General features: G+C 42.0%; 1 protein-coding gene across 6 annotated transcripts in view; it reads left to right on the forward strand.

The window, feature by feature from the left end:
- Nucleotides 1–665: 665 nt before the first annotated feature.
- The window catches only part of ank1b (ankyrin 1, erythrocytic b), a 97,896-nt gene continuing 76,770 nt past the window's right edge, over nucleotides 666–21,791 (forward strand). For 2 of the 6 annotated variants that reach the window (XM_081613516.1, XM_081613518.1), the window contains exon 1: nucleotides 675–749. The gene's annotated coding sequence lies outside the window, so the exon portion shown is untranslated. Of the gene's footprint in view, nucleotides 750–21,791 lie in introns of all 6 variants that reach the window. The other 4 variants (XM_081613521.1, XM_081613520.1, XM_081613517.1 and 1 more) reach the window with 4 other exon arrangements.

Here is a 21,791-nt window from a genome sequence, read left to right on the forward strand (position 1 = left end):
CTGCATTCTGCACTAGTTGCAGATGATCAATAATTTCTGATCAATACCATAGAATAATGAATTACCGTAGCCATCATGGTGCTTAAGTATTCATTTTATTCTCTAGATCCATGTGATGGGTGCCATGTTTTATGTAGCCTTTTATTTATCTGCTAATCTAAGGTGGTAAGGCTGATTTAATAACAGAGCTCACCAGCTCTTCAATTTTAAAACCTCCATTAAAGATCACAAAAAATGTTTCTCTACTAGAGGAACACTGAAATATCACACACTCACACACTTACTTTGTCTTTGTTGAAACATCATATCCAACCTTTGCACTATGGGTAACCATGGAATCGATGTCACCCCCCCTTTCCTTTAAAGCTGTGCTGTCTGAGAGTTTTCTCTGAAGGCTTGGCCTCATTAGCCGATTATTGATCACCATCAGTCTTGATGCCTTTGTTCATTATTCGGTCACGTGGATCAATGTGAAACCATTAGTAGTTGTTAGAGGTAAAGTGTTTAAAAACATGTTATTTCTACATGTTTGTTGTGTAATTATTTCTAAATCAGCAAGATGGGAAAATTACTTAATGAGACATTGATGAATAAATGTTTCCCAAGAATTATACAGATTTTGAGATTTGAGTTAGTCCTTTTTTTTCTTCTATTTTTTTCCACATAGAGCAAAGACTACCTGCATTCCCCTGCTGTTCTCTCATTGGAATTCCCTTGGAAGGTTTCAGAAGCACAACTAATGCATCAAGGTTAGCCAATTTTAGATTGCTCCAGAGACAGGAAGGCAGACAATGAGAGCGAGTGAGCTAAAATACAAAGAGAGAGAGAGAGAGAGAGAGAGAGAGAGAGAGAGAGACTTCCTCGCTGTGTGTGTGTGTGTGTGTCTTTTTAAAGCTGTGATACCTGTAGTAAATTACTACACTTCACCACAAGCCACTCTGTTGCTGATGTTGCAGTGTCCTTTTCCTTTGTCCCATGACTTGCTTTTTCTTTTCTTCGATGTCATGCTACCAGCTGTAGGATTTCAGGTCTAGTTCAGCTTTCCATGTAGGATGTATTAAGGGCAGTGGTGGCGTGATGAACATGACGTTAGTGAGGGTGTGTGAGTACACAACAGTTCTATGCTTCAGCGCATTGCAGGAGTGTTGGAGTGTTTTAAAAAGGCAATGCAGCAGAAACCAGCTCGAACAGCTAAGACAAGCCCATCCTAGTCGGTGTCAATCCGTCCCAGCCTGTAACCTGCAGATGCACATCCACGGGGGTAGAGAGGCTATCAATCCTCTGACTGGGGTCAAGGCCAAGTATTGCTGGGATCGGAAATATATGCATTCACATTTGTAGGCCTCAAAGTCAACACAACCTCATCTCCACTTTGTGTGCTGTTCTGAACAGCACATCAGGTCCAGATATTAGGTTTTAGACAATAAATTAATTAAACATTATCAAGCTAAATAAAATTAATGGTTATATCAGTGCAATATATCATGTAAATTCTCAGTGTTAAAAATAAGCTCTTCCCATATTCTTTTCTACAATAAGCTCATTTTTATTTGGTTTAGTTAATTTAAAGTTTTGATATAAAGCTTACACAGCTTGATTAAAGGCTCTGAAAAGCTATCTGTTATGTTTCCACTGTTGGCTGCTGGTTTCCTGCTTTGTCTTAAACATATTCAGGCGCAGAAACGGGATGATGCGACTCAGTGGAGCGGAAGGAAGGACACATTTGATAAAGTCATAAATAAAACAGGATTGAAGCAGTCCAGTGCTTCCTTTTGACCTCATGGGGGCCTAACGTCCCTTTACACGTGCAAATGTGTTTAGAGATGATTAAATGGGCAAGTCAGTAATGATATTAGTGCAAAAGCTGCATCAAACTGCCTTTATATTTCTCACCACACATAACTGTGTGTGGCGCTGACTGTGTTAAACCACAGTCTTATTTTGCCTGCAGTCATTATGCAGGTGTCCTTCACCACAGAGTAGGTTATTGTGTCCAGACTGTAACTACTGTGTGTCTTCAGGCATTATTGCACCTATAAGGCTGAGAGTGAAGAGTAATAGCACGAGGCAGACAAAGAAAGTATTTATAATGTTAAGGTTAACTCATCCAATCGTTCAAATCCTTCAGGTTATATGCATAACTTTATTTACATACTTAAGAACCAGTTTTTGCATTAGTGGATCCACAAATGTACTTATTTGACTAATATATACAGTCGTTGCATTTCTAAACAGTCCTGCATCAAAAACTTCTGTTTTTATATTCTTGGATCTTGCCAGGGGTTTATGTATGTACTGCTTTAAAATTAATAATTTGCTTTTACTTGTTCATTTTTTTGTATATTTTACAATAATTTGAAATGTATTTCTTGTCATGTGTATTGTTTTAGCTTTTCTCCTTTTGTATACGACAGTCATAATTTCAACCTCTAACATCAAACTGAAATTATCCTAATAAAATATGTCCAGTGATTAATAATGTGTAACTATGGCTTTATTAAGCACATGGAGTTTTTCCTGCAGTCTAAAATAACTTTACAGATGTTCATGGCTGTGAAACAAATATGTAAACTCTAACACTTTATGCATTAGGACCACATAGACTGAACGTTTCAGCTGACATTAGAAGAGAAGCCAGTAGATGCCAATATTGTTCACTTTTCAAACTGAGTTATTTGAAAACTAGCTCCTTTGCTTGCTGACTAGGCTAAGCCACAACGATGTGGTGCAACATATTCACACTGAATTTGCACATTAACATTAAGCAGATGCCAAGTGATCCGGAACTTCTTGCCTACGGAGGGCTGGCTCAGCATGCAGCATATAGACTGCATATGGGCTGCAGGTGAGTTGAAAAATTGCAGCTGCCACATCTGTGACCTTTTCCCATCGTCAATAAAAATGTAGAACATAAATTTGAAAATTGAACTGTAGAAAGTTTCAAAGTGCAGCATACTGTCTAAACGCTGCATTTGCATGAATGCAACATTAATTTTGCCTATAAACTTTGCAATATACTTCAGATGTCCAAACATCCCAGACTGATTCTCCTTTATAATTTTACCGTTACACACTATTCAATGCTTTGAATAATACGTTGTAACATAAAAAGTCGTCCAAAAACTGTCTACAAATATTATTATTTTAAATGTCAAAAGTTAAAAGAAAATGAAACTTTTATACAGCGAACTGATTTGTAAAACAGTGTTTTGCTACTTGTGCAGTGAAAAACTTTATTTCTTCACGGTCGTTTAAAGGGCTAAGGTTTTCTCGGCTTTCTGAGATGGATTGGTTGGACTTGTGAGGGCAACAGGATCAGGTGTGGGCAGCCTGTGGCAGGCTGTAGATATCCGTGTGGGGTGATGACAGTGGGTGGTTTGAAGGCAGTGATGTCACTGAGTACATCGGAGGTGGAAGGGGGGGAGTAAAAGAAGGAAAGGAAGGGAGGGGTTGCACTGGGATCTGCAGTTTATCTGCAATGCATCAGTAGGTACTCTCGGCCTCCCCCACCTCAGAGAGTGAGCAAACGTAGATAGGTCTATTTCTTATAAGTGATCCACTGTGGACGTCTCAGTAGCAAGAGAAATCCGATTCTTTATTTGTGTGGCCAAACTCCAAGCCGTGTTACCTCAGACACATATCGATTGCAAACACATGCACACAAACATACCAAAGGGCTCAGCCAAATGGGATTTAACGACGAATATGCAGATAATTTATTGTTAGGACTGGCTGTTGTTAATCAGCTGGGTTAATATTCTAAAATCAATAATGCAAATACTTGGATATGCCACCACACAAATCACCTGCTCATTTACATTCACTTGTCGGCCATCACTGTAAATCCCCCAGCTCTGCCTGTTTTGTTGTTTTCTTCACCAGCCAGGAAAAAGAGCGTCTATAGGGGAGTCTTAGGTGCCTCACTTCCACGTGTGGCACAGATTGTCAAAGCAGCCCACGCAACTGAGCCACACCGCACCATTCCAGGGGCTCCTTTAGTTCTAGGTTCATAGGATAATGTTATGGTATGGTTAGTACGTCACATAGCACAGTCCATTGACTGGGAAAACATAAAACGTCTCTCCTTGTGACAAGCACAAGACATGTTAATGTGCATGTATTTGTCACCACCGTTAGGTGTTTGCGTTTGATTTGGGACAACGTAGCATCAAAACTCCACCTCCTTGAGTCTCATTCTCAACTTGTGTTCAAAGGGGAGATTACAAACTGCACACTGGTTTTTTTAAATTGTGCTACTAGGCCAGGCAAATCTGGAGTAATGCTAAAATATTTAAACCGTCTTCTTATTCAGAATGTCAGAGAGCAGATCCAACAGAGATGTGAATGCATTTAAACCCATTTTCACAGCTTTCTGCTGTGTGTTAAATGTGTTGCACACTTAATGGTCACACAACAGTAACATGTTCAGCAGGACCTTAACATTAGAGGTGGATTATAAACAGAAGGACATGAGGGATGAGGAAAGTTCTGGAAGAACACATGGCTGGGCAAAACAGGAACGCAATGCGCACACACATACACATAAAGCGAGTGCTAAATATATACTGGTCACTGAAAGGTGATACTAAATTTAACCTCTTCTATCACTAAATTAAACATCTAGATCAGAGAAAACTTTTTTTTCCTTGTGGCATTCCCACAAGTTGTGATGTCCTACAGTCAAATACCACACCATAAACTGCCAATGTGTAGGGCTACTTTAGGCTGACGTAGAGCTCGAGGTGCTGCGGTGGTGCAGGGAGTAAAGCGTGCAACCTAAATAATGGGTCGACTCCCGACTTCTGCTGCATGTCTTCCCGTTCTCTAATATCCAACTTGTATGTCTGACAACTGTCAAATAAAGGTCACTAGAGAAAAACCAGTTGTAGATCTGGTTTTAATTTAACAAAGTAAATGTTATCAGCATGAACGTAAATCCCACACATTCTAATGATCCTCCACAATAAACAGTTTGTCAAATTTTAGAGCAGAGTCTCCATCTGTCAGTTTACTGAGCAAATGAAAATTTCATCTGAAATCCAAAAACATATGTCACAAATTTGTTTCCTTGTGTCTCGGCGATGATGAACGAAAAATAATACTCCTATTTAATCTGCCATTTATTCTGCTGTTTGCACCTTATGCAGCATTTGTGGCCACAAATAAAAGACTTTGGAGGCTAGCCTGGTAATCACAGTGTTTACTCCAGCCCTGCATTATGTAAATGGATGGCCTGACTCGTAGCAAAGCCACCATCAGTTACTCTGAAAGCTTTCTGCTGTGTGTTAAGTGTATTGCGCACTTAATGGTCACACAACAGTAACATGTCCAGCAGGACCTTGAATTGTAACTTGACATCAGATGGCTGCTGCAAACAATGATGTCCTTGCGGGATTTGGTAAAGTTGTCTTTTTCTTTTATTTGTCTTTTGAGTGTCTGGCATCTTGCAGACATAAAACATGGGAGTGCTAGTGAAGTGGACTTACGTCACATAAAGAATCATGCAAAAACTGATCTTAGTGTTTACACAACATTTCATTTTGACAGTGAAGCAAAAACAGAAGGAAATCCACATGGGGTGCATTTCTTTGCAGAATGTTTGTATATTAACCCATTTCTTCCCATGACTGTATTAAATTTCTGGCTATGTGCATATGAGACCCTGGTTCTGAAACGGGTGTCAGCAGGTATTGTGTGATTGTGTGAGTTGTCGATATGTCCTAGCACCAATGTCACCTGAAGAAATTTGTTTGCGCATGTTAGTTTGTAAATAGACGCATGCAGCACACCCGCAGACTTATAATATCTATGTGTTGGATGTGGTTGTTCAGGGCTGAGACAGAGCCATGGTCCATAGAAGATCAGTGGGTTTTTTTGTTTTGTTTTGTTTTGTTTTTCTGTCTACATCACCAAGATTTTCCCTCTCAACTAATTGCCAAGCCGATTTTAGCAGCTTTCTCTCAGGAGTAACCGACATCTTCTTACCACAAGCCAAGCACATTAAACTGCATCACCCCGCTGAGGGGGATAACCTGAGACGCCATAGTTATTGCATTTTCCTTAAAGAAAATCCACCTGACTCGGGCACAAAGTTCTCTTTATAGTTTAATCGAGTCAGGTACCTGGTGGGTCAGCCATAGGGTGCCAACTACTATAAAAATGAAGTGAACGATACAGTCCTCTGAAGATGGCAACCTCACGCATCAAGAAATAGTTCTGTTAATCCAGCCTTCTTCCCTGTTATCACTGCTAGTGTTACGGATTTCCTCAAAGATGTTAACTGGGAGATACTTCCTGGTGTTTAATGTCATCCATTTACGTACCGGTCATCCACAGCCCCCAGAAGTCAGGTACTTATAATTTTTGCAAAGTCATGCATCACCTTCTTCTCCTGCTACCCCTGCAATCCTTTCCCCCACTTTCTTTGCCCAGACACAAGCAGTTTTGCTGTCTCTTATTTATGTCTCTGTGACCTCCTAAATCATTTACTGGACATTTTAATGTAATACCCCTCCGCGAATTGTCTCCATGCGCTTCCTCGGAAAATTACTTCAGTGCGTATTTTCCGTTGCACCCCCCACTACGAGAGAAACCTGAAGAGAAAAATAAAGACTTTTAATGACACTCGCACGTGTAACTGCAGCAAAGACTGGGCACGCCTGCCTCATGGCCGAGCACGACTCATTGACTATTTTCTCTGAGTTGAGGTCAGAGTAACAATGAAAATCATTCGGATCAAATACACAGTCGCACAGAAATCAGTATAAACCGTCATAAGCATATTCTCACCGCATCTAAAAGAGTATGCTACGAGAACAAGATTAGGTAGTTGCACTCTAATTGTATTTAATTTTGACTCACCGAATATCAGGAGCATCTCTGGTCCACTGGGAATCTTCAGATCAAACTGTTGACCTTTTATTGAGCCAATGATCATGTTTACTTCATCAAACTGAGAAACACGTCATTTTACTTCAGATCAGCATTTTGAAATCACTTGTACTTATTAAACCAACGACTGGTCTTTTCTCAGAAAGTATGGTGTTATGCTGAATCATTCTGGGTGCAACTGATCAGTTATTCTGCATTTGTTCCAACAAATTTAATGCCTGTCAGAGAAAATGCATTCACAAAGGCCAGAGAAGGATGGTGTACATTCACTTGAGAGATTTTACCAAGGCTAAAACGTGCAGGAACGAAGTTAAAAACCTGAAAGTCCGACTCACATCTATGACTCGGGTTTTAAAAGATCGATCTTCAGCAGCAATTACCAGTTATGAAAGAGATAAGCTGTGATATGCTGAGACCTCTGTACGGTTTGGCTGACATTGCTCCCCAGTGACTTATGGAGAACAAGGGCACTGCCTGAAAAGGGTTTGCTATCAAGTATTGGTAAAAAGAGAAGGCATCAAACCTCATATTTAAGAAGCAGTGATGAAGAACATGATAAGGTTTTTATATATTTCTAGATTGTAAAAGGTTATGAGGGTTTGCCTGTTTTAAATGCAGATGATTTAGGGTGGAGTGTCTGCATTATCCAAATGATGGTCTTAACCAGAATCTGACACAAATATGAAACCGAGAAAACCTTTTGGGTTAATGGAGCCTGTGCGTGTGCCTTCTGTTTGTCTGGCTCCCTTCAGTATTTCTCGGACCTGACAGGGGTTTGCCGTAGAGGCTGATTGAGGTGCAGAGAGGAAAGTGGAGTCATGCTGCAGAGGCTGAGCTGCAGAGTCATGATCCAGCTGAAAGAGCGGGGATATGAGGGCGAGGAGGGGTGATTCAGGAAAGGAGGAATAGAATAGGGAGAACATTGTGTTGTGTGTGCTTTTGGGATGTTAACTATCAGTCTAAACCTTGTTATGTAACCGTATCTGTTGCTGCAGAGAAAACACTGATGCAGTGAAGGTGTGGTCTGTCGTTTTTATTCTGACCTTGTAATTACTGCTCATCTGTTTATCGGACTTTCAGAGTAAATGTGTGGTGCAATTTGGATAAGAGAGAAAGGGTTTTATATGATGATGATGTCTGACTCTATTAACTGCATGAAGCAGCTAATAATAATAGTATGTTTCAGATAATAATTTGTCCAATGTTCTTTCTTTTTTTATTTCCTTAGTATTTAGTGGAATAACCTTTTAAGATGTATGACTTGTGTCCAACATCTTGGGTATTCTCCTCCAAGGCCTCTGTGGCCACCTAACCCTCCACACCAGCCTCGTATTTCAGAGCCAGCATAAGGTTCTTGCAAGCGATATATCATGTATATACACTTTTGTTTGAAATGCAACAGCAGTAATTACAGCTAAGCACTCCAAATCAAGGCCACAGATTTTCTAAAAAAGCTTATGGTTTTGTTGAGATGCTTCGTCCTAGTCACTTACATTAGTTCTTGTCATGTCCTTCACATTTGACATCATCCTAGATAAAAGAAAAATGTGTGAAATGTATTTAAAATTCTGTCTAGACTTCACCTATGAGCAGACACATTTTTTTACAGAAGACATCTATATCTGTGTGGAGGCGTTGTTCCACAACGCAAGAACAAAAACTGTACTGTAACGCATAATCACTCTCTTCTGACTCCCTGCAGTAGGGCATAGATCAGACCTGGGTATAAAAGCATTTGAAGCTTTTAGTGATCTCTGAAGCAATGTGAGCTCCATTGCTGGGAATTTTTTAAAAATGGAAAAGATTAGATCTGCTACTCGGACTTGCCTAGGTAGCCAAAAGGGGGGGGGGGGAGAGGGGGGGGGGAAGCGTTTTATTGGTCTGACAGGTGATGACGTATTGTTGGATATAAAATAAATCAGTTACAGTATTTTGGCTCTGGTCCCATCAGTAAACATTTACATTCTTCTCATAGTGAAAATGGAAATGAACTGTTTCAAAAACGCCCTAAGTATTATGTCCCAATCGGCGGGCACTGCCTAATTACCCAGCAACGGTCATTCCAAAGCGGAGCTCTGCTCACTTCATTATTTGAAAATGAGCACTTTTGGTCAGCTGGTTTTAGCATTGTACAATGGCTGCTGGAAAAGCAAAGCATCTTGTTTTGTTGGCTGCAATGAACATCATGTGTTCATGCTTTCATGAACAACAGAGATACCTGACTTCATTTTGGTACTAAAACATGTTTCTGTAATTTTTTTTATTATTATTGCTCTAGAAAAAGGTTATTGGAAACGGCAAAATTAAAAAATAACATTATGTTCAAAAACATTTAGACTTGCTTGAGGTTGTTTTTTGCTTTCCTGGAAAAGAATGAGTACTCTGAAAGGGGACATGGAAACACATTTGCCAAATAAGTTCTGTGGTAGCAACCCCCATCCAATGGAGGGTCTGTGCCTTACCAGAGGCACAAAACTGAAAAATGTCTAAATCCAAACCTCCAGCACAGAGAGGAGGACTGTCAACCTGGAGTGGCCGAGGGGAGTGGTGGAACGCTCCCATCCACCAGTTTGCCTGTTGGCAATCTCACAGCTACATTGCCAAAGAAAATTGTTGTTTGCGCTAATCACTCCCTAAAAATGAATGAAAAAGATGGGTTGTTATCCTAATAGAAATTACTCAGAGACGTTTGAAGCCTTACATCATGTTTCTGTTCGAGGTTTGCTCCTTTGTGCTGTTTCTCTTTGAAGTTAAAGTTCTCGTATTTTTCAACACGGTCAAATTCCACTTTTCTCTGATCCCACAACTACTCACACTTTCATTGTGAACTGTGGATTGTAATTATTTTTTACATTTTGGAGTCCAGATTTAATATTTATATATTCACTGCACCTTTAATCCTTATTTCTACAGCTTTATTGATTATCAGCTTCTCTTTGCAAAGTGTAGTTTTATAAGAGCAGCAAGCCAAGTGACCCACTGCAGCAGAATATAATGCGACTTGTACTTACAGCTTAGTGTTTTGTAGTTCTCTCCTGTTTTTTCTGTTATCTTATTGAAAATTCAAAAGCTGTTTTTTTTTTAGCTTACTTGGAGTAAGGTTCTTACTACGAGCAGTGCTGCAGTAGGGTCACGGTTGAGTAAGCCGTCTCTTTGGTTTGGGTCATGAAGCTCAGAGTCACGCAACCTCTGCTATTGAATGGCAGTGGCTACGGGTAATTCTGCATATTTCATTCGATTGATGCAGCCTGCAGAAAACTGCTGTACTCTGGCAAAATGTGCATTTTCATGTGTCTGTTTTAGACAGGCCTGCAAGGATATGTTATAAACTCTTTAAGTAACATTTGATATAACTTTTTCTTATTAATAAAGTCAAAATTAGGAAGTGTTGATTTCCTTCCATCTAAGTCCTTTTGCTGGTCCACAGTCAAAGGTAGCACTTTTTCTCTTGGAGGATAGATCAGAAGGTCCGAGGCCTGCTCGAACATTTCTTCTTTTCATTCACTAAACACAAAGAAAGCAAAGCAATAATACTTACACCAGCAGACACTCCTTTGTTCTTATTGATCCTACGACGGTTGAGCTGCAAATGCGGTCGTGCACAAGCTTTGATCCAAGCAAAGCATTCCGTTTCAGATTTTGGAAAAATCTAAAAATTTTACAAGACCGACTGATTTTAGGGAAATAGTGGGTGTAAAATATTGAGTAAAATGACATAGTCTCTCTCTGTGGTGGTGAAACTTGTAAGCTCAGCCTTTGCAGGTATGTCTTTGTTATAAAGTTAAATTATCATGAGCTTTATTATTTGGGGATAAAGGGCCCTGTTATTAGCCCCGCCCCCCGGCCAGATGCTGACTTGTTCCGCTAGTTTGTATGCCTTGACATTCTGTACACTACCACTAAAAGGCATGATGGGAGTAGATCGGTATGAAAGAGATCAATACACATTGGTAACAAGCTAAGAACCCCACTGAGAACATGGGATTTTGGCTATACAAGCACTGAATGACCTCTAATAGAGAAGGCAGCCCACTATAGTGTTAATGCAATCCTCTTAAAAGATGGAGATAGTCATAACTTTGCAAGAAAGAAAATTTACATCAGCACCACAACCTGGTAAATAATAATAATAATAATAATAATAATAATAATAATAATAATAATAATAATAATCTTTTTGAATTAAATATTTGCATGCCCCCTTCCGATTTGACAGTGATAGGCATTTATGTTTGGATTTATTACAGCTTTCCAAGCGATAAAATGGTCAAATAAACGGTGCAGCAGAATATCTAAAAAAGCATGACAAGAGATTTGGACTTTCCTTTGAGAGACTCATGCTATGCTCTCAGAACACCCTCAGTGAGAGAAAAACAAAAGGAAAACTGTCAGAAGCTGACATTCTCCCCTGGCTGACTTACTCCAATGGCTCTGATGTGCTAAAATGCTTCGTCTCAGCCACATGAGGCAAGCCTTCATCAGCATATTGGGTTTCCTCTGAGGATGGAGAGGCAGATGAAAAGACTGCAGTGTGAAAGATGTGAAGTACTTTTCATAATGCATAAAGTTTCTTTTCTAAACATAGCCACAAAACTTTTACATCTTTTTTCTTCTGTTTTACTCTTGCCCCTGTTTGTACTAACTCTTCAAAGACAAATGATGTTGTTTAAATGTAGGTTGCACTGTGGTATTGCAGTTAACTCTCCTCCCTGCAGTGAAATGGCCTCCAGTTCCAATCTTGGCTCATCTGCCCTTTGTATGTAAAGATTGCATGCATTTTAGATTCATTTGTGATGAACTCAAGACCCCTCGTTGCCTGATTGACTTATAGTTTCCCTTCAACCCTGTTATGATCTGTGTTGTTCAGTATAGTTTATTTTGAGATTTTCTGTGTTTAGTCCTGTTTCCCTGTGAGTCTCTGTCCTGTCCTCCCCATTGATGGATCCCAGCTGTGTCTCGTTCCTGTAATTACCCTCCTAGTGTATTTAATCTCACCTGTTGTCTGTGTTCCTCGTCGGATCCTCGTCATACGTCAGTCATCATTCGTCGCACGTCGTTTGTCCTGGTCTTCGTGTCAGTTAGCCGTTCAGTAGAACTGTGAAGTCCTGAGTCGGTTTAACTATAGTAGTCGTCTTAGTAGAACTGTTGAGTCCTAAGTCGGCGTCAGCTCCTGTGTCCAGTCCCGCATCAGTTGCTACCGGTGTTAGCCGTGTGCTAGTTCTCCTGCCGTGCTGCCTGTTTGGACTGTCCTGATTATATTCATTATTAAAATCATCTTCATCTATAACCTGGGTCTCAGCGTTTCTCCTCACCACTTCCACCCACCAAACCCTGACAGAAGGATCCGAACACTAACCGTGAGGAACGCTACCTTTCAACATGGACCAATTTACCACCCCCACAGCTCCATACCCATTCCTAAAATCAAAGGACATTTACAACATTGAGTTCGAGGAGGATTTTTTTGCTTGTACGGCATGTTTTCGGAGGATCCGTTCATGCTGGACCTGGTGGGGGAGCTCCACGAGGAATTCCTTGAAAGAAAAAGACTCACCTCAATTGTTCCAGCTCAGCCACGGTTCCGTTCCACCCAGTATACTCCAACCCCCACTGCCTGCCCATCATCAGCCGCCGCGGTCTGCCCGTCTCCGGTCGCCACAGTCCCCGTGGTGATGGGGTTTCAGGGGGCTAGACTGACTCCTGGTCGTCAGGCGGCACGGCTGGTGGCATGGCCTGCTCCGTCAGAGCCTTCAGTCGGCTGTCCTGCCGGTCAGCCGTCCGAGCCTGCCGCTGGTGCGGCATCACCGCGTCCTCTCGAGCCTGCCGCTGGTGCGGCGTCACCGCCTACTAAGACTGCTCTCCTCGAGCTTCCTGCGCCCGCTGCCGGTGAGCAGCTCTCCGAGCTTCCTGCGCCCGCTGCCGGTGAGCAGCTCTCCGAGCTTCCTGCGCCCGCTGCCGGTGAGCAGCTCTCCGAGTCCCCTAGTGTCCCTCCAGAGACCCCAGCCGGCCGTCCTGCCGGTCTTCCAGCCTCCGCTCCGCCCGAGCTCCCAGCTCCAGAGCCTCCCGAGCCCGCAGCAGCCGGCGCTCCGCCCGAGCTCCCAGCTCCAGAGCCTCCCGAGCCCGCAGCAGCCGGCGCTCCGCCCGAGCTCCCAGCTCCAGAGCCTCCCGAGCCCGCAGCAGCCGGCGCTCCGCCCGAGCTCCCAGCTCCAGAGCCTCCCGAGCCCGCAGCAGCCGGCGCTCCGCCCGAGCTCCCAGCTCCAGAGCCTCCCGAGCCCGCAGCAGCCGGCGCTCCGCCCGAGCTCCCAGCTCCAGAGCCTCCCGAGCCCGCAGCAGCCGGCGCTCCGCCCGAGCTCCCAGCTCCAGAGCCTCCCGAGTCCGCTGCCGGTGCGCAGCTCCCCGAGTCCGCTGCCGGTGCGCAGCTCCCCGAGTCCGCTGCCGGTGCGCAGCTCCCCGAGTCCGCTGCCGGTGCGCAGCTCCCCGAGTCCGCTGCCGGTGCGCAGCTCCCCGAGTCCCCTAGTGTCCCTCCAGAGTCCCCAGCCGGCCGTCCTGCCGAGCTCCCAGCGCCCGCAGCAGCCGGCGCTCCGCCCGAGTCCACTGCCGGTGCGCAGCTCCCCGGTGCTCCACCCGAGACTCTGGCCGGCCGTCCTGCCGGTCCCCCGGCCTCTGCCCCGCCCGAGCTCCCGGCCTCTGCCCCGCCCGAGCTCCCGGCCTCTGCCCCGCCCGAGCTCCCGGCCTCTGCTCCGCCCGAGCTCCCGGCCTCTGCTCCGCCCGAGCTCCCGGCCTCTGCTCCGCCCGAGCCCCAGTCTCCAGCGCCTGCAGTAGCCGGCGCTCCGACCGGCCCGCCGCGGCTCCAGCTCCGCCTCCTGCGTCGCCGCCCGCCGCGGCTCCAGCTCCGCCTCCTGCGTCGCCGCCCGCCGCGGCTCCAGCTCCGCCTCCTGCGTCGCCGCCCGCCGCGGCTCCAGCTCCGCCTCCTGCGTCGCCGCCCGCCGCGGCTCCAGCTCCGCCTCCTGCGTCGCCGCCCGCCGCGGCTCAAGCTCCGCCTCCTGCGTCGCCGCCCGCCGCGGCTCAAGCTCCGCCTCCTGCGTCGCCGCCCCCCGCGGCTCAAGCTCCGCCTCCTGCGTCGCCGCCCGCCGCGGCTCAAGCTCCGCCTCCTGCGTCGCCGCCCGCCGCGGCTCAAGCTCCGCTTCCTGCGTCGCCGCCCGCCGGACCTTCCACAAGAGGTCTACCTCCTGTGCCGTGGTCGGCCCCCCGGACTGTTTTCCGTGTTTGAGTTCTCGATTGGATTTAGTTTTGTTTTCTGGACTCTTGCCCTCCTGCCGTCGCCCCTCCACCCACCCTGTTGGGTCGTTTTGTTTTTGGTCTTTTCCTTTTGGGCATCTGGTAGCTGCCCTTGAGGGGAGGGTACTGTTATGATCTGTGTTGTTCAGTATAGTTTATTTTGAGATTTTCTGTGTTTAGTCCTGTTTCCCTGTGAGTCTCTGTCCTGTCCTCCCCATTGATGGATCCCAGCTGTGTCTCGTTCCTGTAATTACCCTCCTAGTGTATTTAATCTCACCTGTTGTCTGTGTTCCTCGTCGGATCCTCGTCATACGTCAGTCATCATTCGTCGCACGTCGTTTGTCCTGGTCTTCGTGTCAGTTAGCCGTTCAGTAGAACTGTGAAGTCCTGAGTCGGTTTAACTATAGTAGTCGTCTTAGTAGAACTGTTGAGTCCTAAGTCGGCGTCAGCTCCTGTGTCCAGTCCCGCATCAGTTGCTACCGGTGTTAGCCGTGTGCTAGTTCTCCTGCCGTGCTGCCTGTTTGGACTGTCCTGATTATATTCATTATTAAAATCATCTTCATCTATAACCTGGGTCTCAGCGTTTCTCCTCACCACTTCCACCCACCAAACCCTGACAAACCCTCTATGTAAAAGGCTACATAAAATTAATATTCATTGCCTTGCAGAAGTATTCATAACCCTTTAAGGTTTTTACATTGTGTTGTTTCGCAATCTCAAACAATGTTCATTATTGAGCTTTGGCATGAGAGAAACTAATACAAAGTCCTTTACATTCTCTAAGAGTTTTTTTTCTTTTTCCAGGAACATCCTGTATTAGAATAGAATTGATTTGCACACATTATTCTGTTTTTTGTTTTTTTTTCGTTTTGGGAAGACAATTTGAACTGCCCATATTATTTCCACTGTTTCATAGTTATGATCCACTTTAGGTGTATGTTCCAAATAAAATCCCCAAAAAGCAAGTGGAGTTTGTACCTTAAGGCGACTAAATGTGAAATGGTTCAAAAGGAATACTTTTGTAAGGGGCTATAGTTCTTCGTAATTTACGTTTTTCAATGAAACTTTTTCAACTGTGCCATGTGCACATTGCGTTTGTGTGTTTAGCTGTGAATCTGTACTACATGCAGTCACTTGCTTTGTCCCATCTTGCTTTATGCATGTTTACATTTCCCTTAAAGTTCCAACCTGACGTCACTAAGAGCCTGAACTACAGCCGTACATATCTCATCAATATTTAGAAACACACATTAAATCAGGTTTCATGCCATCAAGTAGCGTATTACTCATACCACTGAACCACTTCATTATACAGTACCCTTGGGATAACAATGGATTTATTTTAGCTTGTGTTGAACTTAACATTTTACAGATTACTGTCCGATCCAAATTGCTCTGCTTTTCTTTTGTAAATTGCTGCAGAATTTAATATGATCCATCAGACTGATGTATTGTTGCTACATAGATCTCAAGCGAGTACCTTCTTTGAAATTTTTCTATATATCTGAATGTTAATAATTTAAGTCTTCCTTCTTTTCCTTTCTTTTCTAGTACATTTTTCAGTTTTTCCCTTTTTGATGCAGTTTTCCTGACTTCTTTTCCATCTTTTTTTGTAATATTCATGGGGTTTTTTGTGTGGTTTTTTTTTTTTTAGAGAAAACAGTTATCTCGCTAGCAAAGCTGCATTATTGTCATCTTCTTCACCACGGAGAAAGGGAAAGAAATGCCCTTCAGACATAGCACTTTTTCCTCAATGTGAAGGAGAGCCAGAGAGAAAGGAAGACACCAAAGAGCAGAAACAAATGAATAAGTGAGAAATGGAAAAGAGATGCTGAAAGAGGATACATAACAGAATACTGTGAAACCCCTGAGCGTGATAAAGAGTACTCAAAATGTTTGAAACTGATTATTTCTTTACAAATCCTTTGAACTTGTTTCTTTAGGTTCACTCTTAAAGCAGAGTAATTCAAATCCGTTATCAAAGTGGAAAAATTGATATCATATCCATGTCTGATGATAAGTAGATTTAAGCATCTGACTGAAACTGTAACTTACATTTGTAGTCCGTTATTCCACAATCCATACTAACCTCTTTAGGGAGCAAATAGGGAGGATATTGCTTCTTAGTCTAACTATAAACATTCAATTTAAAAAACAAAATGCAAAAAATAAAAGTAAGAAAATAAGTACTTTTAAAAACTGCATGTTTTGCAGCATAAACCAGCTTTCAAAGTTATGCAGTGATCTATTGCTCTATTACCTTGCTTTATTTTTTATGGTGTTATTAGTGTTTCACACATCATATTTTTCACCGATAATCTGAATATGTAGAGTAAAGATTAACCTTATATTGTGATCAAAGTGTGTTTAGATGATAAAATCAAGTCATCTGAAAGAAACTGTTAAAACAGGATGATCAGTTTTTGCTTGCAGTGACATTTTACATGCTGCCTCGCCTTCCTTCTCCTCTGTTTTTTTCCTGCCTCCCTCCATGTACCGAGCCAACGCCCCATTGCTGCAGTGCAGCTCCTTTCTGTCTCTGCAGTGAGACAGTGAGGAGGCAGCGGGACGGGTTTTACATGTTGGCAGTTTATCGTGTTGTAGTTGAAGAAAGAATGTTGCTGGGACCTTTTTTTTGTTTTGTTTTTTTTGGTAGAATCAATCAGGGTACTGCCTCAGACATAAGGGTGATGTGTGTTTAAAGGTTTTTTGGAAATTAATCTGAAAAAGTCCTGCAGCTCCAGCAGATTATTTCACTTCAATCCTCCCACTTCCTAAAACATAGTTTTCTTAGGCTATTTTACAAGTTCTGAGGAATCAGTTAATGTCTAAACTGAGATGTTCCCAGGATCGCTTGCTAAAATACAACCTTCAAACTCAGACGTCTGCAAGACAGCCAAGGCTTACCTCTTCCTCCATCACGATCACCAGCTGATTTGTGATTGAAAAAGCTGTTCTTTTTCCCTCGAGTAAAAGGACACATTGACAAAACCATTGCATTCTTTTTCTTTTTTTTTTTTTCTGGCATCCTTGTCATTGCTGCAGGTAAACTTAAGGAGCCCTGCACGTGAACATCTCCTCCCACATTACATCACCCAGCTGTCAGAAAATTCTAAGTGAGATAGATTTTTATTTTATTTTTTTTAAGCAAGCAGTAAACCATGGTTTTGGCCTCTGAGAATAATTGAAAAGCGAGACCAAAAGCTTAGATTTTATCTTAGAAGACGGATGAGGCCATCAGAGAGTAAGGAAGAGTCGGATGCTTGATGACGATGCCACATGGAGGTTAGGGAACTGATGTATGGAGTTAATCAAAGCCTCACAGAAAAAAAAGATTAGGAAAAATCTCAGCAGTTTTTAAACTAACACTGATGGCAAAAAGAAAGCAACTGAGAGCTGAAGTCTATGTAAAGTCGCTTAAGAAAACTTACAAATCCATGAGCAGAACTTTTTTTGTGGTGTCTATACTTAAAGCTGTCATGGTCACCAGAGTGGTAAGTCCTCTGTTTAGCAACATTTTCAAAATCCAGCATTTTACATGTCTTTTATAACCTACTGATACTCAATATAGCCTCTAAACGCCTTCCGGGAATTTTTTTTTGCATATTTTTCTGAATCATCAAAGATCAATAATTTTCTACATAATACAACACATGGCAAAAATACAAAAATCTTATGCGACAGCTTGCTGGAGTGACTGTCGAGTCTGGTGCAGTACTTTTGACATGTCAAATGGCAACGTTTTTCTTTAAAACTGGAATTATGAAAAATAAATTGCCCAATGGGAACATGCCAATTTTGAAAAAGCCTATGTTCTTCCATAAAAAGTTTTTACCCTTGGTATATTTTGCAAAACCTCAATGGAAACACTTTGTTTGCATCACATGAGTAACCTGATCAAGTCAAGTTACTACTGGTGGAAAAGACAAAGATGGCATGGCATGTGTTTTATTGACATTGCGTGTTTCACCTGTGACTTTAATTGCATTCTTATTTAATGGAAACTTTGGAAATTTTGGGAAAACACCTAGTGAGAAGCGTTATCCACAAATGGGGAAAACATAGAACAGTGGTGAGCTGACCGGCTTTCCTAAATTACTCCACATCTGGTTCATGCATGAGGATCCAGAATATCACCGAAAGCACCACAGACCTCACCTGCATCTGATAACATCAGTGTTCATAGCTCAACAATAAGTAGGAGATAGGCATATGGAGTACATCTGGACTAAAAGCTATAGCTACAGTTTTTCAGGAAAAATAACAAATTACCAACACATAGTTTGGGGATGCTTTGTTACTTTTCTCAAATGGCCTAGTCAAAGTATGGATTCAAATATAATTTAGCTCTAGGGCCATTAAAAGGCCCATGAATGTTGCTAAAGCACAATTTTTCTTCATTAGACTACTGTTATATTCTGTTCCACTAAATTATGACTCTATCTGGCTTGATCTGTCCTATCCATCATTTTCACATCACATCTCAATCTAATTTCTCATTTTTGTTGCTCCATCACAACACAATCTGACATAATTTGAAGGTTACAGCCGCAACAAAGAGAGACGCCCACTCTGTCAGACTGTGCGACTGAAACAGGACCAGACTCCTGGCATCTCTGCAGCACCTGCTAATCTATGGAACACTGAGGTTTGCTGAAACACTGCATGGCAAACACATTTACTGTAATCTAGCTCTTGTAAAATTCAAAAGGAGGAGAGAGAGGAGATACAAGGCACTATAGATTAGTATTGATTGGCAGCAATGCGGGTCTTGTCCTCAAGTGCTTGTGAGTTGCTCTCTCAGGGCGTTGCCAGGTAATCTAAGCCTCAGAGGTCAGCAAGATTCCTGGCAGGTTGAATTAGGCACTCCTGCAGCACCAAAGGAAACAAAGACGTAATTCTTACGACTCTTATTGACTGTTTTAGAGATAATCACCTCATTTCACTTTCATTTTTGTCTTTGAAAACCATCACAAGATGTCTGTGCGGTGCTGGATGGCGTCTGTTTAAGGGGAAATACAATAAAGTTGATGAATATGCAAGCTGAGCTTCCTGAAAAGGTTTTGTCAATAAAAAGGGAGTCTGCATTAAAACCAGGAAGGATTTCCTGTGTGTGCAAGTCTTTCCATCAGCAATTCAGGACAGAAAGAGAGAAAGTTTTCATGATTCCTCTCCTGGGCAGGACGAGGGTCTGCAGTGCTGTGATGCCTTGGCTTCAGCATGGGTGACTCTGAGAAAATTTGTTGGGCGACTGCCAAATGCATTTCACCCCCCAAAGCACTTTGATTCTCACAGAGTGCGTCTGGCACGCTCTGCTCCAGTGATCAATGGTTCCTAATGGAGGGACGCTCATGTGCAGAAATAATTTTAATTAGAACACTTTTTTTTTTTCTGAAGCCATAAATGAATTTAGACAATGATTTCTGTCTTTCAGATGTGTGGGGACAATTCTGAGTTGTCTGAAGGCTTCACAAAAAGGTTCCATTTCAAGGATTTCATCAATAATTGAGCAATTTATAAAAATTATTTATTAAAAAGTAAAAAGTAGACCAAGAATTTTAAATTTATGTTAATGTAAGTTATTTATGCATCCTTGTGCTGCCAGTTTGTCTGTCTGTCTATCCATTCATCTATCTGAATGTATATATTTGAAATATTCCACTGGACAAAATTACATATAGCATACAACAGACAAAGGAAAAGGTTACTTGTTGACAAAAATAATTATTTTGAAAAAGGATGAAAAAAAAATTTAATTTCCAAAACATTAATTTAATAATGTAAGAAAACAAAATACATTATTAATTTGAACAGGTAAATTCTGTTAAAACGCATTTTTCCAGTGTTCTTTTGGTAAGATATGTATAAGCCTTTCAAATAAATAAAACTGGGGGAAAATAAGTATAATGCATTTCACAGGACACATTTCTTTAAGAATAAAAACCCAGTGCTTCAACAGCTGAAATGTTTAGAAGACTAAAGTGCTTTTTATTACAATTATGTCTCAATATACACTAGAAATACACCATTAGCTAATTGTTCTGTATACTTGTGAATTTCAGCACAACTTAAGTTAGAATCCAGGGGCTTTCACAGAAACAGAGCAGAGACAGAGTTTTGTAGCAAACATTTTAAAATATGCCCTGTAAAGGTTGGTGGTTGATCAATTTTTTTCACAATATGAACATTAAAACTTTGCTGCCCCCTACAGTTTAAAGTCTGTCAGTGCATGGACTGACGCTGACTGCGGAAGCAGTCTGTCTACGTCTACTCATATCCCACTAATAAGAATAGAAGACATGATTTTAACCTCTTCTAAATAAAAGAGTAACTAGGATGTCGCATGTATTTGCAGCAAATTAACAGTGTCTTAAAGTGAAAAATTATAATATATGGGTAAAAGGAGGAGAACATGTTTTCTTTTGTTTTTAATCTGGCACAAGAGAGTTCGCTTATAAAGGTGAACTAATATGAACATAATCCTGAATAAAAACAAAAGCAAGCGAAAACCAGAAAATGTCTAAAGAGAGTTCCTCATGTTTTCAAAATATTTTTTTACTCTGACAAAACAACAAAAATGTTTTGTGGGGTCGGGAGGGTTGCTGGTGCCCATGTCCAGCTAACGTTCCGGGCGAGAGGCAGGGTACACCCTGGACAGGTCGCCAGTCTGTCGCAGGGCAACACAGAGACACACAACTATGCACACACACACTCACACCTAGGGGCAATTTGGAGAGGCCAATTAACCATATTAACCATATATTAACCATATAGTCATATTTTTGGACTGTGGGAGGAAACTGGAGTACCTGGAGAAAACCCACGCATGCACAGGGAGAACATGCAAACTCCATGCAGAAAGACCCCAGGCTGGGAATCGAACCCAGAACCTTCTTGCTGCAAGGCAACAGCTCTACCAACTGCACCACTGTGCAGCCCGCATAAGTAAATAGACAAACACATTTTAATTAATTTGAAAATAACAAAAATGGAAAGTCTAAATCAAGGTGAAGGGGACAATATGTCCCGTGTTGCAGTGACTGGAGCTTTTCAATCTACTTTTTGCACTTTACATTGTCCAGAGCAAAACTGGCTGAGTCCCAGCACGTTTAGTGCTGAGGTAAGCACACGTCATTGTCAAGGACAAACACTTCAGGACACTCAGTGTGTTTTGGAGTGAGGCCATATGGCATATGACAGAGAAGTAAGGGCGGTGTGAAGGAGTTTTAGGACATTTTAGAGACATTTTTAACATAGGATGTAATATTTATGCAAAAAAATATATATAAATATAACTAATAAGATCTAGGTATGGAAGAATCAGTGATGCCACAAAGAGAAATATGTTTTGAAAAGTTTGGTAAAATAACATCACACTGTCAAACATAAATATATTTAAAAAAGATGTTATGTTGTTTATATGAACTTAGGACACATATCGAAATACTTCAAATAAAATGGCATTACAAATCCAATCACACTGTTAATAAAAAAAAACATCTCTTCATTCAAATCTCTCCATCACAGCTGATAAAATTACAGTAAATCTTACAAAATAACACATTTTATAAAGAAGCTATACAGAAGTTATTTTAAAGACTCATTAAAAACCTGAGCAGCCT

Source organism: Poecilia reticulata, chromosome 12, assembly GCF_904066995.2.
Source record: "Poecilia reticulata chromosome 12, P_reticulata-male-v2, whole genome shotgun sequence".
NCBI classification, from domain to species: Eukaryota; Metazoa; Chordata; class Actinopteri; order Cyprinodontiformes; family Poeciliidae; genus Poecilia; species Poecilia reticulata.